At 42.9% G+C, this 16,156-nt stretch overlaps 1 protein-coding gene across 1 annotated transcript in view; it reads right to left on the reverse strand.

The window, feature by feature from the left end:
• The window catches only part of LOC126070942 (olfactory receptor 7G2-like), a 457,831-nt gene that overhangs the window by 119,323 nt on the left and 322,352 nt on the right, over positions 1-16,156 (reverse strand). The gene's annotated exons all lie outside the window — the stretch shown is intronic.

The raw sequence follows: 16,156 nt of genomic DNA on the forward strand, positions 1-16,156 counted from the left end.
GAATTCATAAAAACCAAAAGTACACTGAACAGCAAACCAGAAAGTTGCTGGTTTAACTCCACAGAGATGACTTGAAAGAAAGGTCTGCCGTCTAGTTCTGAAACATCTTGAAGCTGAAAAAATCAGAATAAGTCCACAAGAGCCAAAGCATGATCTTGAGATTGTCCCACCTGAATTTACCGACCATATCAAGAATAGATTCACTGATTGAACACTAATGACTGAAGACCAGATGCATTGTGGAATGACATCAAGGACATCGTACATGAAGAAAGGAAGAACGCATTAAAAAGACAGGAAAAAAAGGCAAAAATGGATGACTCTGAAGCTTGCTCTTGAAAGCTGAGTAGCTAAGGTGAAAGGAAGAAATGATGAAGTAAAAGAACTGAACAGAAGATTTGAAGAGTGTCCTGAGAAGACAAAGTAAAGTATTACAATAAAATGTCCAAAGACCTGGAGATGGAAAACCAAACAGTAGAATGCGCTCGGCATTTCTCAAGCTCAAAGAACTGACGAAAAATTCAAGCATCGAGTGGCAATATTGAAGGATTTTATGGGAATATGCTAAATGATGCCGGAAGCATCAAAAGAAGATGGAAGGAATACAGAGTCACTGTACCAAAAAGAACAGAACGACGTTCAACCATTTCAGGTGGAAGCATATCCTCAGGAAACAATGGCCCTGAAGGAAGAGGTCTAAGCTGCACTGAAAGCACTGGCAAAACACGAGGCACCAAGAACTGACGGACTACCAATTGAGATGTTTCAATAAATGGATGCAGTGCTGGAAGCCCTCACTCGCCTATACCAAGAAATCTGGAAAACAGCTAGCTGGCCAGCCAACTCGAAGAGACCCTTACTTGTAGCCATTCCAAAGAAAGGTGATCCAACAAAATGCAGAGATTATCAAAAAAAGATCATTAATACCACACACGAGTAAAATTCTGCTGAAGATCACTGCAGTGCAATTAATTTTATGTGAGGTCTTGCTAGCCATGGTCTTGTAGCTCCACCCAGGTAACTGAGCAGGACTGTGTGATAGGGTAGTTGTGGCCTATTGAGGGGACTGGTCAGTTTTTCCTTAAAAGAGAGCCATTTCCAGACCAGAGAGGATCCTACCACCACCAAGGAAGAACAGCCATGAGCAGACAGCATTTACTTTGTATCCAGGATTCCCATGCTGAGAAACTCCGGGAGACAGGAGACAGAGAGAGAGCAAGCTCTAACCCTGAAGATGGTGAGAAGTGATGGCAGGAGAGAGCTGGAAGCAGGAGACAGCACAGTGGCCTCCCCGGCCCATAAAGAGAGAAAGCTGATTATCTTTGGGCAGAGACTGAGGGTCAGGGAGAGGCATGCCTGTGAGCACAGCTGCGAAAAGGCTACCCAGATGGAAGAACTGTATCCAGAGTGTTCTTGAGCCGGAACTATAACTGTTACTTCCCTGCTAACCTCAAAATTGGGAGCATGGTCTCTGAGTTCTGTGTGCCCATTACATGAACTATCGAACCCAGCGGACAGTGCTATGGGACGTACGGTTGGTGTCAGAATTAGTAAAGAGGGCAGACAGAGGAGGCATGTCTGACTCCTGCCTCATAGGAATCAGCTGATCTTGATTCTCCTTCCCCTTGTTAAGTTGTGGAGGTCAGAAACAGCTCCCACGCCACTTTCACAATCGTTCAAAAAAGTGGCTGCAGCAGTACATCGATGGGGAACTGCCAGAAATTCAAGTCAGATTCAGAAGAGGATGTGGAACAAAGGATACCATTGCGGATGTTACATGGATCCTGGCTGAAAGCAGAGAATGACAGAAACATGTTTACCTGTGTTTTATTGACAATGCAAAGGCATTCAACTGTGTGGATCATAACAAATCATGGATAACACCATGAAGAATGGGAATTCCAGAATACTTAATTGTGCTCCTGAGGAACCTGTAAATAGACCTAGAGGCAGTCATTCAAACACAACAAGGAGATACTGCTGGTTTAAAGCCAAGAAAGGTGTGTGTCAGGATTGTATCATTTCACTATACTTATTTAATCTGTATGCTGAGAAAATAATCCAAGAAGCTGGACAATATGATGAAGAACACAGCATCAGGATTAGAGGAAGGCTCATTGTCATGGATTAAATTATGTCCCCCCAAAAATGTGTATATCAACTTGGTTAGGTCATGATTCCCAGTATGCTATGATTGTCCTCCATTTTGTGATTGTAATTTTATGTCGAGAGGATTAGGGTGGGATTGTAACACCACCCTCACTCAGGTCACCTCCCTGATCCAAGGTAAAGGGAGTCTCCCTGGGATGTAGCCTGCACCACATTTTCTCTCTTAAGAGATGAAAGGAAAGGGAAGTTAGCAGAAAGTTCGGGACCTCATACCACCAAGAAAGCAGCACCAGGAGCAGAGTGCGTCCTTTGGACATGGGGTCCCTGCACCTGAGAAGCTCCCCCGACCAGGGAACATTGAGGACAAAGACCTTCCTCCAGAGCCCACAAGAGAAAAAGCCTTCCGCTGGAGCTGAAGCCCTGAATTTGGACTTGTAACCTACTAGACTGGGAGAAAATAAATTTCTCTTTGTTAAAGCCATCCACTTGTGATATTTCTGTTAAAGCAGCACTAGATGACTAAGACACTCGTTAACAACGTGTGATATGCAAATGATACACCCTTGCTTGCTGAGAGTGAAGAAGACTTGAAGCACTTACAGATGAAGATCAAAGATTACAGCCTTCAGTATGGATCACACCTCAACATAAAGACAACAAAATCCCTTCCAACTGGACTAATTAGAAAATTATGATAAATGGAGAAAATATTGAAGTTATGAAGAATTTCATTTTACTTGGATCCACAATCAACGCCCACAGAAGCAGCAGTCAAGAAACCAAAGGACGCACTGCCTTGAGTAAATCTGCGGCAAAAGACCTCTTTAAAGTGTTAAAAGCACAGATGTCACCTTAAGTACTAAGGTGTGCCTGACCCAAGACATGGTGTTTCCAGTCACCAGATATTCATGTGAAAACTGGACAATAAATAGGGAAGACCGAAGGAGAACTGATGACTTTGAATTTTGGGCTTGGCCACGATTATTGAATTTTGAATATTCTTGGACTAGCAGAAGAATGAAAAAATCTGTCTTGGTAGCAGTACAGCCAGAATGCTCATTACAAGAAAGGTGGCAAGACTTCATCTCACCACATACTTTGGTAATGTAATCAGACGAGACTACTCTCTGAAGTAGGACATCATCCTTGGTATGGTAGAGGGTCACGGAAAAAGAGGAACCACCTCAGTGAGATGGATTGACACAGTGGCTGCAAATATGGGCTCTGGTATAAAATTTTTGTATAACAATTATGGGAATGGCAAAGGACTGGGTGCAGGACTGTTCCGCTGTTCATACCGTCACTATGATTCAGAACCCACTCAATGGCACCTAACAAAAACAACAAATTTTGATGTCGAGCATGGCTCTTTAAAAGTGACTTTTAAGGAAGACCTATCTGGTCATGTGTGCAGGGAGCTCAAATATGTCTTCAAAAATACCTTCCACTGTACTGTCTTTCCTGCTCAAAAAGACCATTTGGGAGTGTCCATGCAGAGTGGCCGCTTGTTCTCATATTGCAATGGGCGTATTGAGTTACATGTTTTCATTTCCCGGTTTACACTAGGGAAAGTATTCAGTCTTTCATCATTAAGTAGAAAGGCAGACATAGGGTATGTGGATATGCAAATTCAAATCCAACCAAACCTGTTGCTGTCGATTCCGACGCATAGGGACTCGATAGGACAGAGTAGACCTGAACCGTAGGGTTTCCAAAGATCAGTTGTTGGATTCGAACTGCCAAAAGCAGTGGAGCTCTTAACCGCTTCTGCACCAGGGGCCTATATGCAAACCAACCTTGAGAAAAATAAAATTCTTTCAAAATTTGGTATACTGCTGCAGTAATGAAGGAAGTGTTGTATTGATTTAAGGACAATCAAGTAGATCAAGGAATGAAACCGAGTCCAGAATTTGGCCCACATTAACTTTGCTGTTCTTACGTGCCTTAGAGTCGATTCTGCTCAAAATGACCTTCCACATACAACACAAGGAAGCACTGCCAAGTCCCCTGTGACAACCTCACAATTTTTGCTATGTTTGAGCCCAGTGTTAAAGCCCCTGTGTCAATAATTCTCGTGGAGGGTCCTTACTTTTCTCAGAGACTCTCTACCTCACCAAGCATGATGTACTTCTCCAAGGACTGGTCCCTCTTGATACCATGTCCTAACTACATGAGACAAGTTGACACCACTCCGCCCAACAGAACCACACCCAGGCCAGCCTCTGCGGTCCTGACTTGGCTGCCAGGGAAAAAAACTGTGGGAGGAGAAAGGGACTTGAGAGGTTGTAGTCACCTGCTTCCCAAGCCTAAGGATTCCCGCTGACCGCTCAGCAAAGCCCAGGGTCTGGGGCTTTGAGGAGCCCGCCTGTCCCGAAGGCCTCCAGCTCCTGTGAACTAGGGGTAGGGCGGCCAAAACCTCTAAGGTCACTGGGAGGGTCAGGAGTGAAAGGCAGGGTCCTGAGCTGGGGAGGTGGAGATGAAACGCGACAGGGAGTCCAGGCGGCACATGCCTGCCAGGCATGGACGGTCCGACTCAGGGCCGGTGGGAAGGGCTAGAGCCACGACTGGAACCATGGCCGCTGACCACCCGCTGCCAGTACTTCATGCACTTCCGCTTCTGGAGCAAGTCTCGGGGCACACTCACCTCCTCCTGAGAAGCCGCCTAAGTGTGTCCTGGGAAGAGGGGCCACGGAGGCTGAAGGGGATGGGGTGGGGCGGGGCACAGTGGACGGGGCCGAAGGGTGGGCGAGAAGAAGAACAGTGACTCCTGGGGCCAGGGTCACAGCACCTTAGGTGCCTCTGGGAGGAGGCAAGGGAATTGAAATGGGAGGATCTGGGAACAAGAGCTCTCTGCCCATTTTTAAATTGGGTTGTTTGTCCTTTTTGTTGGTGACTGTCATGAGCTGTTTAGATATTATACATATTTTGGATATTGAACCCTTATTTCCCAGATAGTTTCCAAAATTTTCTTCCATTCTGTAGGTTTTCACTTTCTTGATCATGCTCTTTGATGCACAAACGGTTTTCATTTTGTTGAATTCCAATTGACCTCTATTTTGTTGCTCACATTTTGGTGTCCTATCTAAGAATCTCCCTAAGAATCAGCCATTGAAAACCCTCCGGAATACACTTGTACTCTGACATACTTAGGGTCGGCAGGGTCTGAATGCCCTGGATGCCAACTGGTTTTTCTCTAGGCTCTTTCTACTGCCTGTGTTTTCTGTCTCCCTCTACAGGTGACTTTCTATAGCTTACCACAATTCCAGGTGGTGGTAGTAGGAGCACATAGTCTTATAGCCAAAAAAGCTGGGAATTCTCTGCCCTGTTTTCAGTACCTGGGTCAACAGATAGGTCATGGGTTCAGCCCATCATTGTGCACATATTAATGTGAGACTAGCCTCTGGATATTGCTAATAGATGTCAGTGGTTAAGGAACTAGGGTCACATGTGAGGTTTCAGGAAAAGGCCAGCCAGGAGAGGGCAGTTATGGACTTTCTACTAAAATTAGGTTACCACAGCAAGCTAAACAGAGTTAGACTGCTTATCTTGTGCAGTGCTCTAGCTAACGTCATAGACAAATGCTGGCTAACGTCATAGACAAATGCTGGCTAACGTCATAGACAAATTTGGGCTGATTAGCAACCATATATTCTTCCTTGTGAAAAAATCTGTAGTTCAGCCAACAAATTAGATCCTGGACCATGTGAAACTCAACATGGAATACTTTCAAGTGGGCCTAAGTATTTCAAGAATAGGCACCAATTCTATTATACATTTGATTCTTTTCTGTACCTGTTTATTGTTTTCCGTGGGAGAGCACCTGCCCTATCATCTCCACCCTAGAAGAAATTTTTCTAGCACACCCATTTATATAACGTTAGTAGCCTTGGAGGTAGCATGCCAATAAATTTTGCCCAAGTTGACTCTGCTTCTCAGATTTTCATGTTTGGCTCTGTCTCCTGTACAGTGGGATATCCATATTTTTTAAGAATTCCCCAGGAGAGTAACATCAGGCATCAATTTCCAACAAATATTTCTATATTAATGGATTTCATAGGCCTAGCACACACTGGATGCAGGCAGTTGTCAATTTGGTTACAATCTCCCATATGAAGAGTGCTTAGATAGCTCCATGGGATTAAATCCATTGTCCATAAGAAATTTCTTTGCTATAACCCCCCAGCAGCCATGACTGATTACTGTGGGTGCGGCCAGAATTACAGTTGCTATAGAACATACAAATATTGACTGTTATAAAAAAAAAAAACTTCTGTTTTGACAGTATGACAAGATTAAACTAGGGAAGAACTTCCAAGCTAGTTGCAGTTCTTGATTTTTTGAGAGATGCTTTGCTCTACCTAATTTATACCACATACACTGTCTTCCTTGCATACACTGATTAGTGAACACTGCCCTTGATCACTTGGTTAGTGGGATTCATTTCTGCCTCAGGAAAAGGGCTTGTAGTGGTGGGGGAGAGAGAGCATTATAATTAGTAGGAAAATAGGCCAATACTTCTAAGGGCAGACATTGTTGACAGGATTTACATTGTGAAAAATATATAGTGCAGCTTAAGAAAGAGCAAGAGCTTGCCAAAGTGATGCGGGGGCGTTTCAAATATTGAGTTCCAATCACTTAAGGCTGTCCAGAGTCATTCTCCGAATTTATTCTCCAGCTGAATCAATGGACCCCCATTATCAATTTCTACATCATTCCCAATACCTCCTCCTTTTCCTACTAGCCACTTGTACTGATATACAAAATGTGACGCTGAGCTGGCAAAACAAGACATGTATTTCTGCAAATAAAACTGAATAAATCTCAGTGGCCCCCTGCCATTCCTGGCTGCTGACAGAGGGAGAGGCTGGGGTCCCAATCTGAGGCAAACTCGGCTGGTCAGCAATCTCTTGCAGCTTCTCCACATTCAAGAAGCTTAGTTTTGACACTCCCTGGAGGAAACCAGTTCCCTCTGGGCTCCACCACTGCTGCTGATGGTGTGGGATGAGGAAGAAGCCTCACAGACACACTGGAGAAATGTTCTAAACTGCAGCACGTCACTGTTGCTCACCCTGGAGCACAGTTCAGAGTCCTGGTTGGGCTGCACCGAGTCTATCCTGGATTCGTGTTGCAGGTAGGACTGGGCTAGGGAGACTGAGGTACAAGCAGATGCCATGGAGGCCCCTGATCCTGAATCAGAGAGACTATCCAAAGCATTGTGGATGTTGCCCTGGCCAAGTCTAGTCTTCACTAAAGGTGTGGAATTGCCACTTCCCTGTTTGCTGGTGAAGACGTTGCTATTCACACAGGGGACAGGAGTAGTCTTCTTTCTCTCCAGGATGGGTAGAGAGCTGACAGGTGTGCTGTTGTGCTGCTCCTCTTCTGCCCTGATTCCTGGTCCTCCTCAGGCCACTTATTTTTTGGCATAATTGCAGGAGGAATCTTAGGTAGGCCTCATGGGCTAAATTATGTCCCCCACAAAATGCATCTTATCACCTTAGCTGGGTCATGATTCCCTCTATTCTGTGATTGTCCTCCATTCCGGGATTGTAATTTTATGTTAAAGAGGATTAGGATGGGATGGTACCACCACTCTTACCCAGGTCACATCCCTGATCCAATGTAAAAGCAGTTACCCTGGGGTGTGGTCTGTACCACCTCTACTGTCTCAAGAGATAAAAAGGGAAGGGAAGGGAAGCAAGCAGAGAGTTGGGGACCTGATACCACCAATAAGGCAGCACCAGGAGCGAAATGCATCCTTTGGACCCGGTGTCCCTGCACCTGAGATGCTCCTCTATCAGGGGAAAATTGATGAGAAGACCGACAGAGAAAGAAAGTCTTCCCCTGGAGCTGACACCCTGAATTTGGACGTTTCTCCTACTGTACTGTGAAAAAATAAATTTCTCTTTGTTAAAGCCATCCACTTGTGGTATTTCTATTACAGCAGTGCTAGATGACTAAGACAGTCGGAATGGCAGGCTCGCTCTACCTCCTCTGCTTGGGTTAGCACAAGAGGGTACACTGTACACCATGGGATGAAGATCCACTGCAGGCTGGTATGGCCCTCTGTCTCAGGTGTTTTATGACCCAGGAACAGATAGGTGACTATCACAACACTGTACTTTGGCATCATCAATAAGCACTGAATCTCTTGCCATGTGTAACACATCACCTCAACCCACTGGGGGTACTATAATCTGGGAGTGCTCCACATACAGCTTTTGTTCTTCATGACCCACCATCATCCACGGATGTGTCAGAATTGCCTCTGAAGTACCTCTCTCACTAGGGTCATGAATGAAAATTTTGCTCAGCAGGTGTTCATACTGCAGAGACATATGCAAGGGAAAGACCCTTCACTACCTCCTGCCATAGCATCATGAAGGCATTTCCAACAAGAGGCAGGGATCCACCTACCAACAAATACAAGATGACTCCCAGGCTCAACACGTCCACTGGGGGGTCTGTCATACTTTTCTCCCTGAAGAGTTCTAGGGCAGAATAAAGGAAGGGAGACTGCCACAGGAGGTATACAGCTTGTTGCCCAGGTTGAATTCATTTCCAAGGTCAAGACCTGAAAGTTTGCTGTTCCTTTTCTTATCCAATAGTAGGTTGTCTGTTTTCAGGCCCCTCTGAACCATACCCTTTTTATGACAATCCTGCACCGCTGACACTATCTGGCAGAATTTGGTGGCTTGAGCCCCTTTTTCCCTCATCCTGCCATGAGCCCTTGCATGATGAAACACCTCCCCTACGCTCACTTAATCCATCACTATGTGGAGTGTGTTCTCATTCTTGATGACTTCAAACAATTTCACAGTAAACACTCCCACAGCTCCATGAAGGCATTTCCACCAAAAGGCAGGGATCCACTCACCAACAAATACAAGATGACTCCCAGGCTCCACATATCCACTGGGAAGTCCATCGTACTCTTCTCCCTTGAAGAGTTCTACGGCAGAATAAAGAAAAGGTATAATTGAAAGCCTTCATAATATTTACCTCTCAGCATAGTCTGTGGATGCTGCAAGAGCTTGCTGGGTCTCCCTTAATGATCATACCTTATTCCCAGTGAGGATAGGTTTGGCCAACTTCACCTTGGTGAAGGTACCTTTGCAGAGGTTTTTGAGCATCTGGTAGTCTCACACATGGATGTCCACCTCATAAGAAATGGCTGAGAGGGCCCTGCATCATCTTGGACTTGGGGCAAGTCTTACTTAAAATTTTTTTTTTTTTTTTAAATCTTACTTAGCTTAGGGCAATCAGGTCCCAACATAGGATTCAAAGTGGTAAAAAAGGATGACTAAATAAAAACTGGGCCCCTGGGTGGCACAAATTGTTAAGCCCTGTATTAGTAGATAAAAGGTTGGTAGTTCAAACCCACCCAGTGGCATCTCCAAAGTAAGGCCCTGTAACCACGTCTGAAAGGTCACAACCTTGAAAACCCGTTTGGGGTTGCTGCAAGTTGTTATCTACTCAACAGGAAGTAGTAAAATGCAAATAAAAACATACTTAAAGAAGAAAAAGTTGAGAAAAAACATATATAAACAAGAAAAAATTAATACAAAAAAAAGAAAATGAAAAAGTGATAAAAATCACTTTTATTTTGGCGGTTAGTCTGTGGCCGTTGGATGAGCTCTGCTGGGCCTTGTCAGTGATCCTGCCTGTGAAGGTGGCCATGTTTGGATTCTGGTCTACTGAGTTGCAGTCTCTCATTCAGAGCCCTATCAAAGGGCAAAGATAAAATGAATCAAGTGGGAAAGTTCAGCAAGATGGTAAGATAGTTATATGAAGCTCTTATCCCAGCAAAGGGGGGAAAAAACCTAGAAGGTGTTGCTACCCTGTGAGTATCCTGAAAAGAGTCAACAGTTGACATCAACACAGCAAATGCTGAATCAAGGAAAAGATGGCTTCAAAAAGGTAAGGAATCTTTGTGGTCTCCTTTCTTGCCTTTGCCCCATCTCCTCCCCAACTCAGTGGTCATCTTACAGCAGCAGCACTTGCTTCTGATCCCAGGGTGGGACCCTGTTCCTGGCTCCAGTTAGAGTACAGAAAATCATTGTGTGTGTCGGTTCTAATCTTTGTGGGGGATGCCTGAAGGACAAATGCAAGGAGCTCGTCTCTTTTACCTAACTTATGACAAAGGCTGGTAGGATGGCAGGCATTTATAAGGAAAGATTGCAAGAGGAACTAACAGCCCATAGAGAGCTGAGGCTAAAAATTATGCTCAAAACATACGATAGATTGCCTACGGCCTGGCAGCCAAAACTGGGAAGTATTTCTTTGGAAAATCAGGACATTCAAAAGCAACTGTGTGTTTGGGGAAATTTAGCAGGCTACACATACCTAGAGCAAAATTTATATTCAGAAACTACCTGAGAAAGATCTACACTTCTTTCCCACTCTTTCAGTATTTCAGGAGTGCCCCAGCACACAGCCAATCTGCACAGACTGGGAGAGGTATCTGTGGGGTTTGTTTTGATTTATTTTCTTTGTTTGCTTTTTCTATGTATTTTCAGCTGCTCTCATTTAAAATTCGCTGTAAAAACACTAGATGGGAATTTGCATTTTCCATTCCACTATAAAACGAGCTCAGATGTCCCCTGCACGCTCACAATAAGAAAAACCTGAAAAGCAACAACTCTTATTAGCTCTCTCAGAGATCTGAACTTACACAACAAACTGCTATCCCAGAAGCTGGAGATACAGATGGACTACTACAAAGAATCACTGCTTACTGGGAACGGAGAATGTCACCACAATTCCTTCCACCTCCTGACCTAGAATCATATGTTATTACCTGAAGATGTGTTGATTCCAACTGATAGCAGTGCAATGTGATAGAGAAGAACATCCCCATAGGATTTTCTAGCCTGTATATTTTACGGAGGCAAATAGGCAACTGTTTTCTTCTACGGAGTCGCCGGCTGGATTTAAATCACCAACCTGTGGGTTAGCAGCCAAGCGCTTAACTATTATGCCACTAGGGCTCCTTACTTCAATGCTAATTGACTAATCCCTGGAGACCGAGAGAGAGAAATTTCACAGGGCCTAGACTTATGGTACCTTCACACTTCGGTGAATTTCTCATAAAGGAGACCCACTAGGTTTTCACTGTCAAGCTGTAAGTAAAAGTCTCTCTTAATTCCAGGTGTTAAAAAAAAAAAAAGTAAACAACTGGAAACAGTACTGTGTTCTTGACAATGGTCTACCCTCAAGGGAAACGGTTCTACTACCCTTTTAACCAACTTAATCAACTTCCAGGTTTTAGAGCCTAATAGACTTGAGGAAGGGGAAATAACAAACACCATCTAACCTGCCACATAGGGGGAAAACTGCCTAACCTCACTCCTCATCGAACATACCAAAAAAAAAAAAAAAAAAAAAAACCCAGTGCTGTCCAGTCGATTCTGACACATTGTACCCTATAAGACATAGTAGAACTGCCCCGTAGAGTTTCCAAGGAGCGCCTGGCAGATTCGAACTGCTGACCCATTAGTTAGCACCCGTAGCACTTAACCACTACACCACCAGGGATTCCTCATCAAGCATAGGCTTGACAAAAATGTGGAAACACACACAGATGGAAGAGACTGGGTAAACAACAGGAGAAGGGTCAGATATGGCACCCATGTTAGAATTATTAGACCAGGAAATTAAAATCACAACATCATAAGGGCTGTGTATAAAAAGTGGACAACATGCAAGAATAGAATGGTAAACAAAGTGAACAGACTGAAACTCTAAGAAATATTCAAAAAATATGAGAAATGAAAAACAGTAACAGAAATGAAAAAATGGCACTGATTGACTTATTAGTAGGTTGCACATGTTCAAGGAAAGAATCAGTAAGCTTGAAGATTTATCAGTGGAAACTTGTCAAATTGAAAAGAAAAAAGAGTGAAAGAGAATAAGAAACCTGGGACAATTGCAAAAGGTCTAATATATGCACAGAGGGAATACCAGAAGGAGAAGAGAGAAAGGAACAGAGGAAATATTTGAAGTTTTCATGGCAGAGTATTATCCAAAATTGTTGCCAGACACCAAATCACAGATCGAGGTACCCAGAGAACGCCAAGCAGGATAAGTACCAAAACACCTCAACCTAGGAATAGCATATTTAAAGTGCACATAATTACACAAAGAGGAAAAACTTACATCAACAAGAGGAAACAAAAACACTACACCTGTAAAGGAACAAGGATTAGAATTCATCAGACCTTCCCAGAAACCATGGAAGCAAGAAGAGTGTGCAGTGATAAACGTAAAGTGTGAAAAGAAAACTCTAGCTGAATACAAGCTAAACAACAGATATTTCAGTGACTACATATAAACAAGAATACATTCTTTCCAAAAAGTCACTAAACAAATACAATAATATAACCTTCAAGAATTTAATTAAAAAAAAAATTAAAAGGGAAAGGTGCATAATCTGATTTCCAGGTTACCACTTTATAATTTTAAAATGTCCACTTTCAAAAAAAAAAATCACAACACATACAACAAAAAGAAAATTTGTTCCATTCAAAGAAACAAAAAAAACTGGCAGAAAAGGTTCCAGTCCACACATCACACTTACTAGACAAAGACTTCAAAATGACTGTCTTAAACATGCCTAAAGAGACAAAGGAAAACATGGAGAAATAACTAAAGGAAATCAGGAAAACTATGAAAGAAAATGAGACTATTAATAAAGAGATAGAAAGTATAAAAAGAAACAAAAAAAAATTCGGCAGCTCAATAGTGCAACCACTGAAATAAAAATTTACAAAAGAATGCAAACATTTCAGCGGGAAGAAGAAACTCTCAACAAATTTGAAAAAAGGCAAATCGAAATTACTGAGTTTCAAGAGGAAAAAAAAATGAAAACAAGTAAACAAAGCCTATGAGATCAGCTAGACACAATCAAGATGACCAGCACTGCTACCCCCAAAGGAGAGGAGGGGGAGAAAGTGACAAAAATCATACTTGAAGAAATGATAACTAAAAAGTTCCAATATTTGATGATAGATGTGAATCTACAAAACCAAAAAAAAAAAATTTTTTAAAGAAAATGCACTCAAAAAAAAACAAAACACTCATATTAAAAGCGAAATCTAGAACATCACTCTTTTTCAAATAGCATCTGGAAAAGAAAATACTTAGGAATAAATTGAACTTAGGAGGCAAAAGCTTATACACTGAAAACTACAAAATACTGCTGAAAGAAATTCAAGAAGACCTAAATAAATGGAAAGGAATACCGTTTTCATGCAGTGCAAGACTTAATATTGTCAAAATGGCAATTCTACCAAATTCATCTACAGATTCAGTGTAATCCTGACGAAAATTCTAAAAGCCATTTTTGTACATTAACGGAAAAGCCAAACCTCAAGTTCACCTTGAATTGCTAGGGGCCCTGAATAGCTAAAATAATCTTCAAACACACGGATCAAAGTCAGATGACTCACACTTCTCAACTTCAAAACAATTGCAAAGCTTCAGTAATCCAAACTGTGTGCTTTGGCACATGAATGGACATACAGACCAACAGAATGGAACTGAAACTCTACAAATAAACCCAATCATATCTGGTCAATTCATTTTCAACAAGGATGCCAAATCCATTCAATGGGAAAAGAAGAGTCTCTTCAACAAATGGTACAAAGAAAACTGGATTTCCACATGCAAGAGAATGAAGCTCAACTTTTACCTCACACCAGACAAATAACTCAAAATGATCAGCGAACTAACTAAAGATAATAAATAGAAGAAATTATGGGGATTTGGCAATGGGTATTTACATATGACACAAAAAGCATAAACGACAAGATAACAAATTGGATTACGTAGAAATTACAAATCTTGTCCATCACTGTTTAGGAAGCATTGAGTTTCTGTTTATAGGACAGAAAATTTGGCAATGGATATTGGTGACAGTTGCACAACATGATTGATGTAATTGGTGTCACTGAACTGTGTACGTGAAGATGCTGAACTGGCAAATGCTTTCTTTATATAGTTTTACAACAATAAAAAAGGTAAAAATAATCTTTAAGAAGTAAACACGTTCTAAGGGAAAAAAAGACATTATCAAGAAATTAAAAAGAAACACTGGGGGTGGAGTGAAGATGGCAGAATAGACAGACACTTCTGTTGAGCCCTCTTTACAACAAAGACCCGAAAAAACAAGTGAAACGAATATATGTGTGACAAGCTGGGAGCCCTGAGCGTCAAAGGCAAGCTTAGACAATGAACAGGGGTAGGGGAAGGAAGAGACCATTCAGAAGCACAGAGGAGTTACCGGACGTGAATCACAGGGAGCCCTCAGGCAACATTCCCAGAGTGGCTACGGCGGTGGCAGCGGCGGTGGACGGCTGGACCCAGCATTCAGATGCAGTTTCTTCAGAGAGAAGCAGCGGGCCACACAGCCTGCTCACACCTCCGGAACCTGCGGAGAAGGGCACTCTCGGCAAAAGGTAACTACTTGAGTATATTTTACCACCCCACCCCCACCCCCAACCCAGCTTCAGCAGCCAAATTCCGGGGCCTGAGATAGACCCTGGTGAGCACCTGGAGTCGTCCTCCTGGCCTTATGGAAGGAAAAAATTTGTATCTGGGGGGAAAAGATAATTTGCTACCTCCATTAACTGGGGAAGTTCAGGACAGAAGCGGCTCCTGTCCAGGTATAAACCATCCGTGGACCCTGAGCACCTTTCCCTTCTGCATGGACCTGTTTGGGCTTATTTCAGGAGAAAAGGCCCTTGTAGGCAAACTCCAACCATTTCAGCGGTGCGGTGGACAGCTGGGTATTTGACGTTTGATATTGCTTTGCCTATGAAACAAAGTCCTCACCTACCCAGAACAGGGTCCTGATGACTGCTGGCTCCACTTGGGTTGCCCAGCCACGCGGGACACTCGTCCAGGGAAAACTGCTACCTACCAGTCCTTACTCCAAAAACTTCGGGTGCCCGTGGTCCCTCTGCAGAGCCCATCCACCACCGCGCTCTAGGGAACACAGACGCATTTTCCTCAGGGACACTTGGGGGTCAGTTTTCAGCCCCCTGCCTTGTTCAGAGCATGACCCTCTGCTACAATCAGATACCGGTATATACGCCAATCACCCCTGCCCCTCTCAGACTGTAGGACAGAGCCTGTACCACACACTTGATATCAGCTACCTGGAAACCTGAGCTGAATTCATACAAGAAAACTGAATGGACTACTAGACTGATATACCTGATAACACCTCTACCCAGCTAAGGACAGGAAACCAGAGCTGCAAAGGAGAAAATAATCCAGCTACTCACTCAGGCAACCCATAGGGGTATACCAAAACAAAACAAAACAAAGCAAGCAGCTACGACACAGTAAGCAACCATAAACTAATACAATAACTTATACATAGCTCGAAGACAACAGTCAATATCAAGTCACATAAAGAAACAGGCCATGATCACCTCAACAGGCTCTCAAAACAAAGAATCCAGGGATCTTTTAGATGAAAGCGCATCCCTGGAATTACCAGATGCAGAACACAGAAGAACCTTTCAAGGCATCAGGAAGGAAACGAGGCAATATGCAGAACAAGCCAAGGAACACACAAAAAAAGCAACAGAAGAAATCAGAAAGATTATTCAGGAATATAATGAAAAGTTTAATAAGCTGGAAAAATCCGTAGACAGACAGCAATCAGAAATTCAGAAGATTAACAATAAAATTACAGAATTAGATAACTCAATCGAAAGTCACAGGAGCACAAGTGAGCAAGTAGAAGCTAGAATTTCTGAACTTGAAGATAAATCACTTGGCACTAATATATTTGAAGAAAAATCAGATAAAAGAATTTTTAAAAATGAAGAAACCTTAAGAATCATGGGGGACTCTATCAAGAGAAATGACCTACGACTGATTGGAGTGCCAGAACAGGGAGGGAGAACAGAAAATGCAGAGAAAATTGTTGAGAATTTGTTGCCAGAAAACTTCCCCGATAGTGTGAAAGATGAGAAGATATCTATCCGAGATTCTCATGAAACTCCACATAAGGTAGATCTTAAAAGAAAGTCGCCTA

The sequence above is a fragment of the Elephas maximus genome, chromosome 3 (genome assembly GCF_024166365.1).
Source record: "Elephas maximus indicus isolate mEleMax1 chromosome 3, mEleMax1 primary haplotype, whole genome shotgun sequence".
NCBI classification, from domain to species: domain Eukaryota; kingdom Metazoa; phylum Chordata; class Mammalia; order Proboscidea; family Elephantidae; genus Elephas; species Elephas maximus.